Source organism: Tursiops truncatus, chromosome 10 (genome assembly GCF_011762595.2).
Source record: "Tursiops truncatus isolate mTurTru1 chromosome 10, mTurTru1.mat.Y, whole genome shotgun sequence".
Classification (NCBI taxonomy): Eukaryota; Metazoa; Chordata; class Mammalia; order Artiodactyla; family Delphinidae; genus Tursiops; species Tursiops truncatus.
The window spans coordinates 22,640,171-22,655,392 of NC_047043.1; the positions used below are offsets into that span (position 1 = coordinate 22,640,171).

The 15,222-nt window shown below is 41.0% G+C and overlaps 1 long non-coding RNA gene and 1 pseudogene across 4 annotated transcripts in view; both read right to left on the reverse strand.

The window, feature by feature from the left end:
- LOC141279716 (uncharacterized) overlaps window positions 1–15,222 on the reverse strand; it is a 33,995-nt gene that overhangs the window by 11,338 nt on the left and 7,435 nt on the right. The window contains exons 2-3 of one of the 4 annotated variants that reach the window (XR_012334393.1): window positions 9,519–9,733; window positions 5,832–9,168 (exon numbers count right to left, since the gene is read on the reverse strand). This is a non-coding gene — a long non-coding RNA (uncharacterized lncRNA). Of the gene's footprint in view, window positions 1–5,831; window positions 9,734–15,222 lie in introns of all 4 variants that reach the window. The other 3 variants (XR_012334394.1, XR_012334395.1, XR_012334392.1) reach the window with 3 other exon arrangements.
- On the reverse strand, window positions 7,195–7,352 carry LOC117314015 (small nucleolar RNA SNORA70; annotated as a pseudogene).

Sequence of the window (15,222 nt, forward strand, 5' to 3'; positions counted from 1 at the left end):
ACACTGGAGACTACCTGGGCTCTTTGGTAGGGCTAATGGCAGACTCTGGGAGGGCTCATGCCAAGGAGTACTTCCCAGAACTTCTGCCTCCAGTGTTCTTGTCCCCACGGTGAGCCACAGCCACCCCCGGCCTCTGCAGGAGACCCTCCAACACTAGCAGGTAGGTCGGGTTCAGTCTCTTATTGGGTCATTGCTCCTTCCCCCATGTCCTGATGCACACATCACTTTGTGTGTGCCCTCCAAGAGTGGAGTCTGTTTCCCCCAGTTCTGTCGAAGTCCTGCAATCAAATCCTGCTAGCCTTCAAAGTCTGAATCTCTGGGAATTCGTCCTCCCGTTGCCAGACCCCCAGGTTAGGAAGTCTGACGTGGGGCTCAGAACCTTCCCTCTAGTGGGTGGACTTCCTTGGTATAAGTGTTCTTCATTTTGTGAGTCATCTACCCAGCAGTTATGGGATTTGATTTTGCTGTGACTGTGCCCCTCCTACCATCTTATTGTGGCTTCTCCTTTGTCTTTGGATGTAGGATATCTTTTTTGGTGAGTTCCAGTGTCTTCCTGTCGATGACTGTTCAGCAGTTAGCTGTGATTCCAATGCTCTCGCAAGAGGGAGTCTTCCCTTCCTTCCTTCCTTCCTCCCTTTTTCTTTTCTTCCCTTTCTCTTCCTTCCTTCCTCTTCCTTTCCTTCTTCTTTTCCTTTCCTTTCCTGTGAAAGCACTGAGTCCTAACCACTGGACCACCAGGGACTTCCCTTCACCATGCTTTTTTTTTTTTTGCGGTACTCGGGCCTCTCACTGTTGTGGCCTCTCCCGTTGCGGAGCACAGGCTCCGGATGTGCAGGCTCAGCGGCCATGGCTCACGGGCCCAGCCGCTCCGCGGCATGTGGGATCTTCCCGGAACTGAGGCACGAACCCGCATCCCTGCTTTTTTTTTTTTTAATATTTATTTATTTGGTTTCGCCAGGTCTTAGTTGCAGCAGGCAGGCTCCTTAGTTACAACTCACAGTCTCCTTAGTTGAGGCATATGAACTCTTAGTTGCAGCATGCATGTGGAGTCTAGTTCCCTGACCAGGGATCAAACCCGGACCCCCTGCATTGGGAGCACAGAGTCTTAACCACTGCACCACCAGGGAAGTCCCCCACCATGCTTAAAATTCTCCTAGCCTCTACCAACTGCCTGGTTCCAAACCTGCTATTCCATTTGTAGGTCTTTGTTATAGCAATATCCCACTTTCAGGTACTAAAATACATATTACATTTCTACTAATGCATAACAATATTACCATCAATTCAATGGCTAAAACCATAAACATTTATTGTCTTGCAGGCTTTGTGGGGCAGGAATCTGGGCACAGATTAGTGGGTTCTCTGCTTAGGGTCTCACAAGCCTGCAATCAAGGTATTGGCCATCTCAAGACTTGACAAGAGAAGGATCTGCTTTCAAGCTCCCAAACTGTTGGCAGAATTCAATTCCATGTGGCTATAGGAAGAAGGGCTTCAGCTTGTTGCTGATTGCTGACCAGAGGCCACCCCAGCTCCAAGAAGCAGCCCTCAGTTACTTTCCATGTTCCTCCCAACATGGCTGCTTGCTTCATCAAAGCCACTAAAGAAAGCCTCTTTCTAAGATAGAAGTGACAATCCTATGTAATGTAATCACATAAGTGATATCCCATAACCCTAGCCATAGTCCATTGGTCAAGAGCCTCAAGTGTAAGTTATCACACAAATGAATGAGCACCAGGAGGCAGGGACTATAGGGGTTACCTTAGAATCTATCTGCCACAATCTTGTACTGTATTATCTGGCTGAATTAATTTATTCATTCCAGTAATCTGTGTGTTTGGGAGAGTACCTTAGGGTTTTCAAAATGCAGGATCACATTATTTTCAAATAAAGATAGCGTTATTTCTTCCTTTCCAATGTAGATGTCTTTTTTTTTTTTTCTTCTAATTGCACTAGCTATAACCTCTAGTACAATGCTTATAGAAATGGTGGCAGCAGACATACCTTGTTCTCAATCTTGGGGGAAAGCATTCATTCTTTCACCATTAAGATGTTAGGTTTTTTCATAAATGCTCTTTATCAGGTTAAAGAAGTTCTCTCTGTGGCAGACAAACTCTAAGATCACCCTTAACGATCCTCATCTTCTAATATTTACGCCCTTTTATTATAACCCTCCCCTCGACTGTCTCTGGGACCTTTGACTTATTTCTAACGGAGAGAATATGGCAAAAGTGATGGGATGTCATGCCTATGATCACATTGCTACAGAGTCTGTTTTGCTAGTAGACTTTGTTGAGACACTCTCCTGTGCTGGCTTTGAAGCAGCAGCCATGTTGAGGCTCCCATGTGACAAGGAGCTCAGGGTGGCTACTAGGAGCTGAGGGCAACCTCCAGCCAACAACCAGCAAGAAGTCAAGTCCCTCAGTCTTATAACCACAGGGAACTGAATTCTACTGACGTCCTTAGTGAGTGTGGAAGTGGATCATACAGTCAATCCTCCAGTTAAGAACACAACTGACACCTTAATACAGCCTTGCAGAGAACCCAGCTGAGGCATACTTGGAGTCCTGACCCACAGAAACTGTGAGATAATAAATGTGCGTTGATTTGGGGGCTAGGTTTGTGGTCACTTATTATATAGCACAGAAAACTAAGTACGTTTAATCCATTCACATTTAATATTATTTTTTATCTGAGTGGATTTGTTTACCTTTTTTTTCATTTTTTTATGTATCTCACATCTTTTTGTTCCTCTGTTCCTTCCTTATTGTCTTTTATTAAGTAGATATTTTGCTAGGAGCCATATAAATTATTTTGTTCATTTCTAAGTGTAATTCTGAACTATAGTGGTTTCTTTCGGAATTACAATCTCTACCTTATCACAGTATACTTTGGATAAATACTAATTTAATTCCAGTAAGCACAGAAACGTTGCTCTGATATAGTTTTGTTATAACTCCTCTCCTTCGTGTTATTACTGTCATATATATTACATCTACATATATTACAAAGCTATATTTATAACATAGCATCATACTGATTTATATAATTTTCTTTTAAAGAAGTTGAGAAAAGAGAAAAAACATACTTGAGCCTTTCATTTTAAACCCTGTACTTAGCATTTCCAGTACTCTTCCTCTTGTGGATTCAAATTACCATTTTTGTCATTTCCTTACTCCAAAAGAGTTCCATTCCCTCCTCCATCCTTTGTCCAATTATTCACATGAATATATATTACATCTGAAAATGTTGGAAGCCCAATGCAATAAATTTATTATTGCTTTATATAATTTAAGTCAGATAAGATAAAAATACATTTATAATGTTTTTCATAATTATGTTCATATTACCGTTCCTGGTGCTCTTTTTTTCATGCGGATTGGGGTTATTGTCTGGTGTCATTTCTTCTCAGTCTAAAGAACTTAACTATAGTATTTCTTGTAAAACAGATCTGCTAGCAATAAATCCTCTCAGTGTCTTTGGGAATGTTTTTATCTTCAGTTTCAAATCATAGTTTTGCTAGATACAGGATTCTTTGTTAACAGGTTATTTGGTGGTTTCTGTGTTTTTGTTTAGCTTTATTTTGCTTTTCATTTTGAATGTATCAATGCTTTCTGGCCTCTATTGTTTCTGATGAGAAGTTAGCTGTTATTCTTATTGTGTGTGGGTGTGTGTTTAATATGTAATGAGCTTTTTCTCCTACTGCTTGCAAATTTTTCTCCTTTCTTTTGTTCACAATCTTTTGACCATAATGTGTCTTGGTGTGTGTGGATCATCTTACATCTCTTGAGTGTATAGATTCAAGTTTCTCATCAAATGTGGGAAGTTTTAAGCCTTTATTTCTTTATTTTTTCTGCTTTTTCTCTTTCCTCCTTTGCTGAGACTCCTATTATGCATATGTTGGTACTAATGTTGTCCCACAGTATCTGAGGCTCTGTTCATATTTTTTTATTCTTATTTCTTCCAATTCTTCATACCAGATAAACTCTATTGAACTATCTTCAAATTCTTTCTTCTGCCCGCTCAATTCTGCTATTGAGTCCTTCTACTGAACAGGTTTTATTTTGGTTTTTTGGGTTTTTTTGCTTTGTATGTGTATTTTTAAAATTTTTTAAAAGATTTTGTTTTAGAAAAGTTTTAGATTTTCAACAAAATTGAGAGGAAGGTACAGAGATTTTCCATATACCCTCCGCCCCACACTTACACAGTCTCCCCCATTATCAACACCACTCACCAGAATGGTACATTTTTTACCAAGGATGAACCTACATTGACACATCATAATCATGAAGTCCATAGTTCTCCTTAGTGTTCACTCTTGGAGTTGTACATACTATGGTTTGAACAAATGTATGACATATATTCATTATTATTATAGCATACAAAGCATTTTCATTGCCCTAAAAATCCTCTGTGTTCTGCCTATTTATCTCCCTACCCTACCCCCCCCCCCCCCACCAGTTACCACTAGGTTTTCTTGTCTCTGTAGTTTTGCCTTTTCCATATGTCATATAGCTGGAATCAACCTTGCATCATTTATATTCCCGCCTAGTTCTCCCCCAGTACATGCTGGATATTTTAAACAAAATTATAGATATATCATTTCATCTGTAATTTTTTTTTTTTTTTTTTTTTTTTTTTTTGCTGTACGCGGGCCTCTCACTGTTGTGGCCTCTCCCGTTGCGGAGCACAGGCTCCGGACGCGCAGGCTCAGTGGCCATGGCTCACGGGCCTAGCCGCTCCGCGGCACGAGGGATCTTCCTGGACCGAGGCACGAACCCATGTCCCCTGCATCAGCAGGCGGACTCTCAACCACTGAGCCACCAGGGAAGCCCCATCTGTAATATTTTTAATGTATCCCTAAAATTAATTTTATAAATTTCATAATTACAATATCATTTCTAAAAATAACAATTCTTGGGCTTCCCTGGTGGCGCAGTGGTTGAGAGTCCACCTGCCGACTCAGGGGACACGGGTTCATGCCCTGGTCTGGGAAGATCCCACATGCCGTGGAGCGGCTGGGCCCGTGAGCCATGGCTGCTGATCCTGTGCGTCCGGAGCCTGTGCCCCGCAACGGGAGAGGCCACAACAGTGAGAGGCCTGCGTACCGTAAAAAAAATAAATAAGTAAATAAAAATAACAATTCTTAACATCATCAAATATCCAGTGCATGTTCACACTTCCCTAATTATATTTTTTTCTTAAAAACTGAGGTGTTTAAACCAGGATTCAAAGAGATGTACTCACTGATTTTGGTTGCTATGTCTCCTAACTTACTGATCCTTTTTGGTTTTTTCTCTTGAAATTTATTTGGCTAGAAATCAGCCTTCACTTCTACCACAGCTTACCTACAGCTTCCTGTTTCCTGCCCTTTGAGGTCACAAAATTACTTCTTAGTTAAGATACTGACATTTTCTTGGAAACTCCTTTCTCTTAAGTTTATTTAGTGCCTTCAATAACTCTTTCTCCTCATAGTGAGATTTCAATAGAAAAACACATCCCTACATAAGAGGGTCTATAACCCACTGTCCTAACCTTATTAACTCACTCTATTGTTATTCTATTATCTTTATGATGCAAGAAGCAGAACTGTCTGAAAATAACACTGGGAGCTCATGCTGGGTAGCCTGAATAATAAGCTAATTAGAACCTGGGGTTCCTTCTTCTCCCAGCAAGTGGGGCTGCAAGAAATCACCGACCAGTTGGATCAGTGGTGTTTTTAACACTTGGCAAAGGAGTCTATAATTTGCCATGGGCCCCCAGGCCTCCAGTTATTGGGCAGTTGGCATTTCCATACATCAGAATATATTATCTATTACTGCATAACAAATTACCCCAAACAAGAGGATCTCACAGCATCTCACAGTTTCTGTGGGTCAGCAATCCAAGCACAGCATAAGCTGGGTCATCTATTTCAGGGTGCCTACAAGGCTGCAATCAAGGTGTTGGCAAGAGTGGGGCTCATAAAAAGAAACGAAATTGAGTTATTTGTAGTGAGGTGGATGGACCTAGACAGAGTGAAGTCAGAAAGAGAAAAACAAATACTGTATGCTAACATATATATATGGAATCTTAAAAAAAAATGGTTCTGAAGAACCTAGGGGCAGGACAGGAATAAAAGACACAGACGTAGAGAATGGACTTGAAGACACGGGGAGGGGGAAGGGTAAGCTGGAACGAAGTGAGAGAGTGGCACGGACATATATACACTACCAAATGTAAAATAGCTAGTGGGAAGCAGCTGCATAGCACAGGGAGATCAGCTCGGTGCTTTGTGACCACCTAGAGGGGTGGGATAGGGAGGGTGGGAGGGAGATGCAAGAGGGAGGAGATATGGGGATATATGTATATGTATAGCTGATTCACTTTGCTGTAAAGCAGAAACTAACACACCACTGTAAAGCAATTATACTCCAATAAAGATGTTAAAAAAAAAAGAAATGCAGATGATGTCCAAATAAAACTTTCTTTTCACTTCAAAGTTTGACTCACCTTATCTTGGAAATGTGAGGAGGGTGTTGAGGAAGAGTCTGTTAGAGGTTCATGGGAGAGGCAAGTGGGGGGGGCAGGGGGGAAGAGGTGGTGGGGACAAAGGGAGAGACTGAGCAGACTGGACGGTATCCAACAGTGCTCTGAGACTGAGGGAGCATCATGAGTGGTGGCAGGTGCCATAGAGAAGACTAAGGAAAGGCCTCTGAGGACCATTGGAAGACAGTGTAAATTAAGTGGCGAGAAGAAGTGGGACTGCAGAAGTCAAAGAAAGATGAGAATTTGTTTTCTGACAGGAAAGTAGGATTTATTGGTGGGCATGAGTAAGAAGGGGACAGCGCCAAAACTCTAAAGAGTGCAGGGCCCACCATTTGTCTAGGGGCAACAATTAGGGATGCATCTGACCCCACAGCCATCCGGGATGAGCCACTTTTTTGCCACCATGTTTTCAAATTCATCCCCATTAAACTTAGTAAATCCCCACTTCTTGGAGATGTAGCTCTTCTGGCGGCCAGGGAACTTGAACTCGGCCCTGCAGAGGGCCTCAAGCACATGTTCCTTGTTCTGTAGCTTGGTGTGGATGGACATTATGATTTGGCCAATGTGGACCCTGGCCACTGTGCCCTGGGGCTTTCCAAAGACGCCGCACATACCTGTCTGGAGCCTAGATTGGGGGCAGCATGCCAGTCATGAATGTCCACTGGAAAGGGCTGTCTCCAAGGTCCCTTAGGGCAACCCATTCAGGCAACAGGCTGCACACACTACTGAGGAGGCTGCTGTTTGCAACCACTGCACGCTGGGCCCCCATGGGGAAAGATGAGAATTGAGGAAAGTAAAATAAATGCAGACTACTTCTCTCACTGCAGCAAAGGGAAGATTGTTGCCACATAGGTCAGCAGGGCCAATAAAGGCTTTGTTAAATGCTGATTTGAAAGCAAAAAAGAGGAAGCACTATAAAGACTGATAAAAGAAAAAAGACTATGAAAACAATAACTCTAAAGGAGTTATGAAAAAAATAAAAAAATAAAGGAATTATGATCAAGACTAGAGTTAGTTTGGAACTGGCTATATCTCTGGAGAAACATTTTGGAATTAGCTGTCTCTTTTCCCAGCTATGACCTCAGATTCCTGAAGGGACTATGTCTTGTTCACTGGTATCCATGGGACCTAGCACAATGCCTAACACAGTCTCTCAATAAAAGTTTGTTTCTGATGGACTCTTCCTTCAATATTTGAGGAGTACATGCTTAATGAGTGTCCTCAGTGGTCCATGGCCCACATCTATTGCAAAGAGAAAGAGTAATTTCCATGAGCAGTTTGCAAAGATCTTGGCTTCCCTAGAAAGTGCTCAGTTTGACAAACAAGAAGGATCACTTTGCTCCTTTCACCAGCCAAAACGAAGACTGTAGAAAGCTGTTTTAAACTTTCTCTCCTTACATTTGAATGGGATCACATATGGAATCCCCCATATACCTAAGTGCACAAAGATGCAGTGTCTATTTCTCTACAAGTGGTCTGTTCTTCCTCACAAATCTCCCACCTATAAAGTTAGGACAGCCCACTGAACAAGATCATAAAGAGACTTGTAAGCCATTCCAGAGAGATTTAGGTCTTACCCAATCAGTGAAGGATAAAAGTCACCATCAAGGATGACTGAGTAGGGGAATACTACAGAGTTCTGAGTCAGAAATATCACCGAGGAGGCAGTACAGAGGAAAGACTGGGAGTGAGGCAAGGGAGTGAGACCAAATGCTCAGATAAAGGTAGGGAGTCAGTTGCCACAGTATAGAAAGGGCCTGAAATAGGACAGTCAAAGTGGAAAAGGAAGGAGGGGACAGCTAAGATGTTTAGAAATGTCAGAAACTGGCAATTAATTAAATGGGAGGGATACAGGAGAGGAATTACAACATAATTAACAAAGCAGTGAAGCACTGGATATCAACAGCAAAGAAAATGACCTTTAAAAAGAAAAAAGAAAGAAAGAAAAAAAAAATCTCATTCCAGTAGTTTCACATCCTACTGTGAAAGGTGGGTCAGGATCTCCACCTGGAATCTTTCTGTGGTGCTCTATGGGAACAGGGAGAGGACTTTAGAGGCTATCACTTTGGGGTCACTTCCTAAGCAGTGGAATTCTTAGGATGGGAGGGAGGACATTCTAGCTCCTCAGGGATTCACTGAAGTGAATGAGGGCATGATCAGTGACAACACTGTGTTGCTCCCAGGGCGGACAAAGGTCTGAGTGTGAGAGATACAGAGCTCCTGAAGTCTCTCTGACAGATAAACCCATCAGCCTCTGGAACCTAGCTAATCATTCTCCAGTCCTAATGTCCTTAATCCTAAATCTGAGCTCAGTTACGCCAGCACCTCTAGAGTAAATAATAAGGTCTGAGACCTCAGCAACAAGAGAAGCAGAGTTGGACTCACTGAGGCAGCCAAAAGAAAGAGGGAGAGATGGAGAAATGCAAAATAACAGAAGACCTGACTCTACCACCTGCGTAGTGCCTTTCATTCTCCTGTGTTTTCCAGTAAGTCATTAGCAGATCATCTGCCATCTTCTTTTTCCTCAAGAACCAATCAAAACTCAAATTTGCATTTGGGAAACAGAAACTTTCAGGAAGCCCAGAGACATCTTTTCAGGACCATGGAGAGCAGAAGGTGGTCGCTCCTGAGGAAACGTTCCATCTCAACATGAAGATGAGGGAAAGAAAGAATAAAGGGTAGTCATCAACGGAGAGCATTCAGGTGAGGTAGAAAGACTTGGAATATAAAATCCAAAAGGGCCCTATAGAGCACCTAGTCTGAACTCCTCATAGGAGGGATACTCTTGAGCCATAAAAGGAAATTCTTCATACCTTCATTATAGCCAACAGTTCTCTTCAGCGACTTATCTCAAAAGGAATCTATAGGGAATTGAGACTTTTTCAATTTCCTTGGAAGAAATGCATACAAAAAGAACCTTTGGTTGATGGTCCTAAAAAGAGCATTACAAACAAGAACTGAAATACTGATACCATAAAGGTAAAGAATCTCACCTAGGTAGGATAACACAAGAGCTGCCAACTCAAGGTTAGTCCTTGGGTCTCCTGACACCCGTGCAGTGTTTTCTTCTTTATAGTTGTTGAGTGGTTAAGGATTTAGATTCTCCTCTGGCTCTGCCATACACCAGCTGTGTGACCTCAGGCAAATTACTCATTCATTCCAAGCCTTGATCTCCTTCTTTGAGCTAAGGCTTCCTGTGTGTCAGACACTGTGAAGCAATGGGAAAACAAAGACAATTTCTGCTCTCAAGTAGTTCCTAGTCCAGTGGAGGACAGATATAAAAACATCAATAGGAGCTTCCCTGGTGGCGCAGTGGTTGAGAGTCCGCCTGCCGATGCAGGGGACAGGGGTTCATGCCCCGGTCCGGGAGGATCCCACATGCCGTGGAGCGGCTGGGCCTGTGAGCCATGGCCGCTGAGCCTGCGTGTCCGGAGCCTGTGCTCCACAGCGGGAGAGGCCACGGCAGCGAGAGGCCCGTGTACCGCAAAAAAAAAAAAAAAAATCAATAGTTCAAGAACACTATAAAAGTACAGAAGTTTTGCAAAGAAAAATATTAACAACTTGGAGGTGGGAGCAAGATTAGGAGGAATCCAGGAAAACAAAGGCATCAAGCTGTGAAATAGGGCACTAGATTTAGGGAACTACAAATAACAATAACTTAGTTCTGATGGATGATAATTTGGCAGTGGGAAGAGCTGGAGTAATAAAACCTTCCACATACTAATGTTGTGGAAGTCAAAGGAGACAAAGCACCATATAGATAAATATTAGCTATGTATTATGCCAACAGCTACCCCATGAGAAAAAGATTCCTTAATTCAACAAACATTTATAGAATACCTACTACATACTCACTGTACTAGGAGCAGCCACTTCTCCTTTTGATCCCCTCCCTAAAATAGAGCCAGCTTGAGAATCAAGAAAACCAAATTCTGCAATCTTTCCTGGAGGTAAAAGTGCCTCTTCTATGCATATCAAGTAAGGGGAGTGGAGGACAGCTTGACAATCCCATGATTCCTCTACTGAAGTGCCACTTAGATAAGCACGTCTTGCACTTGTGTTATTTGAAAAAAGGCTTTGCCTACAGACCAAAGAATACCAGGGATGACCTCTGGTATGATCCCCTTGGCACCAAGTAATCAAGCAAGGTGGTATCACGACACAGAGACAGATGATCAAAAGTGGCAAATTTCCCAGGCTCAGCTTCTCCTACTTAGTACTAATTCTCTTAGCTTCCCATAACCAAATATTTGCATATGAACAAGTAGCAGCCATGGTTCTACAATCTGACTAGTCCACTGACCAACTCAATGTCTACATCAAGGACATCTGGATATTGCAGTGTCATGGAAACTTCTCTCTGGTGAAGTGTCTACAGACACCAGTGAAATTTAAAATTTATACCCTATATTGGGTTGAATAGTGTCCCCCCAAAATTCATGTCCACTAGGAACCTCAGAATGCAATCTTATTTGGAAATAGGGTCTTTGTAAATGTAATCAAGTTAAAATGAGGGCATACTGGATTAAGGTGGGCATTAATCCAATGACTGATGTTCTTTTTAGAAGAAGGAATTTTGGACACGGACACAGACACACAACGAGAACACCACGTGACAGTGGAGAGAGAGACTGCCAAGAAACAAAGGATTGCCGGCCACCACAAGAAGCTAGGAGAGAGGCATGGAACATATTCTCCCTCAAAGCCTCCAGAAGCAATCAACCTGACCAACACCTTGATTTCAGTCTTCCTCCAGAACTGTGAGAAAATAAATTTTGTTCTTTTAAGCCACCAGTTTGTGATACCTTGTTATAGCAACGCTAGGAAACTAATACATAACCCCCTCCCAGTACATGGTTTCCTTCTATGTGCCCTAGGATTTAGGATTTTTTAATCTTCTCAGACAGAAAAGGATAGATATCAGTGCTAGTAACTGTATTAGCACATGGAAAGGGGTACTCGTGAGAGCAACAGAATGACTGAGCAGTTCAAACCAAAAGAGCACCTTCACAGGCGATGTAAAGGGCAGGGAAATTTACTTCTGAAGGCTCTATAAATTGAGACCCTTTAATCTCTGCAGTAGTTTTTTAAAATATCTACAAATTCTTTGATACTCTAGGGAGGGAGAAAAGGGCAGCAGTTAAGAAGAATTCCTGGAACTCAGTAACACATTAGTTGTGAAAGAGTGAGAGGGAAAAATCACAGTTCATACATGTTGAACTCCAGATGTGTGAGTTTCAAGAGCGACATATAAGCCAGAAACAAATTTTGAGAAACTTTAGCATACAGATTAGCAGATCTCAAATGAGCTTCTCTGGCCAAATGCACAAGAACTGTCTGGGGAAACCTATGAAAACACGGAGTGCCAGTTAATATTTAAATGAACTCTATAATTAAAAATTTACTACTACTAGTAAGAGATTGTGATGGGGGTCTAGATATGAGAAATAGTCAAATATCAATTATTTCTTACTTCTTTATCCAAGCAATGAAGCACCTGGTATGCTTATCAGAAACAGCCAAAAAAATGGTTAACAGCCAAAAAAACAGCCAAAAATTCATAACAGCCCCCAAAAATGCTAAATTAATCTATTTTTTAAAAATGAAGATCTTGGGACTTCCCTGGTGGCACAGTGGTCGAGAATCCACCTGCCAATGCAGGGGACACGGGTTTGAGCCCTGGTCTGGGATGATCCCACATGCCGTGGAGCAACTAAGCCCATGTGCCATAACTACTGAGTCTGCGCTCTAGAGCCCAGAAGCCACAACTACTGAGCCCGTGTGCCACAACTACTGAAACCCACTCGCCTAGAGCCCGAGCTCCGCAACAAGAGAAGCCACCACAGTGAGAAACTCGCGCACCACAACAAAGAGTAGCCCCCGCTTGCAGGAACTAGAGAAAGCCTGTGCACAGCAATAAAGACCCAGCACAGCTAAAATTAAATAATTTTTTTTTTAAAAATGAAGATCTATTGAAGAAATAAAATAAGACCTAAATAAATGGAAAGCAAACCACATTCTTGGCTGGGAAGACACATAAAAAATGCCAACAATACCCAAATTAAATTATACATTTAATGTTTTTCTGTTTAGAATCACAATAGGTTTTTCTCTTTTTCTTTGACGGGAGGGAACAGTAAAAAATGATTTCAGAGTGTATACGGAATACATGTCCAAAAACATCTAAGAAAAAGTATAAAAATAACAGGAAAGAGAGACTTGCCTGTCTAGATTTCAGAAAATACTATAAAATCAATGAAATAAAATCTATGGTGTTGGTGTTAAGAAGAGATAAATAGAAGATTAGAATATAGAATCAAAAATCCAGAAACAGATCTCACTATGAAAGAATTTCAGATATGACAAGTGTGATAGTTTAATTCAATGAAAAGAGGATGATTATTTAATAAATGTAGCTAGCACAACTAGCCATCCATCTAAGCCATCTAATGCATGCTATTCAACAGTAACCACTAGCCACATGTGGCCACTGAGCACCTAAAATGCACCTAGTCTAGAATTGAGATTTGATGAGTGTAAAATATACATTGGATTTCAAAGACTTAGTCTGAGAAAACATAAAATATCCCACTAATAATTGCTTAAAATGGATTACATGTAAAAATATTTTTGATATAATGGGTTAAGTTGGTGAAATAAAACATTACGATTAATTTCACTTGTTTCTTTTTACTTTTTTTAATGCAACTTTGACTTAAAATTACTTAAGTATCTTGCATTTTATTTCTACTGGACAGCACTGCTCTAGAGAAAAATAAAGATCTTCCCTTTACATCATATTTTTAAAAACAAAGATAAAGACTTAAATGTAAAAAATAAAAAACACTGTAAGAAAACCTAGGGAAGTAAATTAGAATCTGAGGGTCAGGCTAGATTTCTTAATGAGGACAGTGTGTCATGTGTGTGTATGTATGTATGTATAAATTGATAAGCAAAAGACAGACAACCCAACAGGAAAAACAGGCAAAAGACAGGATTGGAAATGCACAGAAAACAAATCCCAATAACAAACAAACAAATAACAACAAAAAGATATTCAAAATTACTAAGTAAGAAAAAGTGTAATTCAAATAACCAAGACATTTTTTACTGGCCAGAAGAAAATAAAAGCAGATAATAACTCTCTCTCCTGGGGATGTGGGAAAGGGGAAAGTTCATACACTGCTGCCAAGGTAAATGTAAAGAATAACAGCCTTCTTAAAAAGCAGTAAGGGGGCTTCCCCGGTGGCGCAGTGATTAAGAATCTGCCTACTACTACCACAACTACTGCAGCCCACACACCTAGAGCCCATGCTCTGCAACAAGAGAAGCCACCGCAATGAGAAGCCCACACACCACAACGAAGAGTAGCCCCTGCTCGCCGCAACTAAAGAAAGCCCACATGCAGCAACAAAGACCCAACACAACCAAAATTTAAATTTTTTTTAAAATGCAGTAATGAAATATGCATTAAAATTAGTACTACAGTTGTTCCGCACAGATACCAAAATCCACTGATGCTCAAGACCCTTCTAAAAAATGGCAGCCCTCTGTATCCACAGATGGAGAACCTACAGATACAGAACCCACAGATACAGAGAGCTGATTGTAAATAATACCCTTCAACCCCAGAACCGTTTTCACAGTAATGAATCCACTAGCACATAAGGACAAATGTTCAGAGAATCTTTAGTCTAACACTACTTATGCAGCAGTAAAATAAAATAAAATAAAGAGGAAACTAAGGCAAAAGAAAGGAAACTAAGTAACAACAGAAAACTAAGTAAATGCCCATCTGCTAATAAAGGTTGGACAATGTATGTCACCTGCAGAACAAGACCTGTTATGCAATCATTAAAATTTTTTAATGAAACTAATTAGCAAAAATTTTTAAATATGAAAATGTCAACACTGGCTCCACTGTAAGCAAAGAGACTATCTCATAACATGCTGGTGTGGGCAGAAATCGGTACAACCTTATGGGAAGGAAACTAGAAGACAATTAGAATTTTAAATTTCCGTGCCTTTTGATGCAGCAGCTCAGTTTCCAGGAATCTGTCCTACTAATACAGATGGTATGAAAATTTAAGACATACACGCAGAGTAGAAGCAAGAAGAACTACAATTCTGAAGCCTATGGAAGAAAAACCACATTCACAGAAAGATAGACAAAATGAAAAGGCAGAGGACTTTTTACCAGATGAAGGAACAAGATAAAACCCCAGCAAAACAACTAAATGAAATGGAGATAGGCAACCTTCCAGAAAAAGAATTCAGAATAATGATAGGGAAGATGATCCAGGAACTTGGAAAAAGAATGGAGGCCAAGATCGAGAATATGCAAGAAATGTTTAACAAAGACACAGAAGAACAAACAAACAGAGATGAACAATACAATAACTGAAATGAAAACTACACTAGAAGGAATCAATAGCAGAATTACTGAGGCAGAAGAACAGGTAAGTGACCTGGAAGACAGAATGGTGGAATTCACTGCCACAGAACAGAATAAAGAAAAAAGAATGAAAAGAAATGAAGACAGCCTAAGAGACCTCTGGGACAACATTAAACGCAACAACATTCACATTATAGGGGTCCCAGAGGAGAAGAGAGAGAGAAAGGACCAGAGAAAATATTTGAAGAGATTATAGTCGAAAACTTCCCTAACATGGGAAAGGAAATAGCCACCCAAGTCCA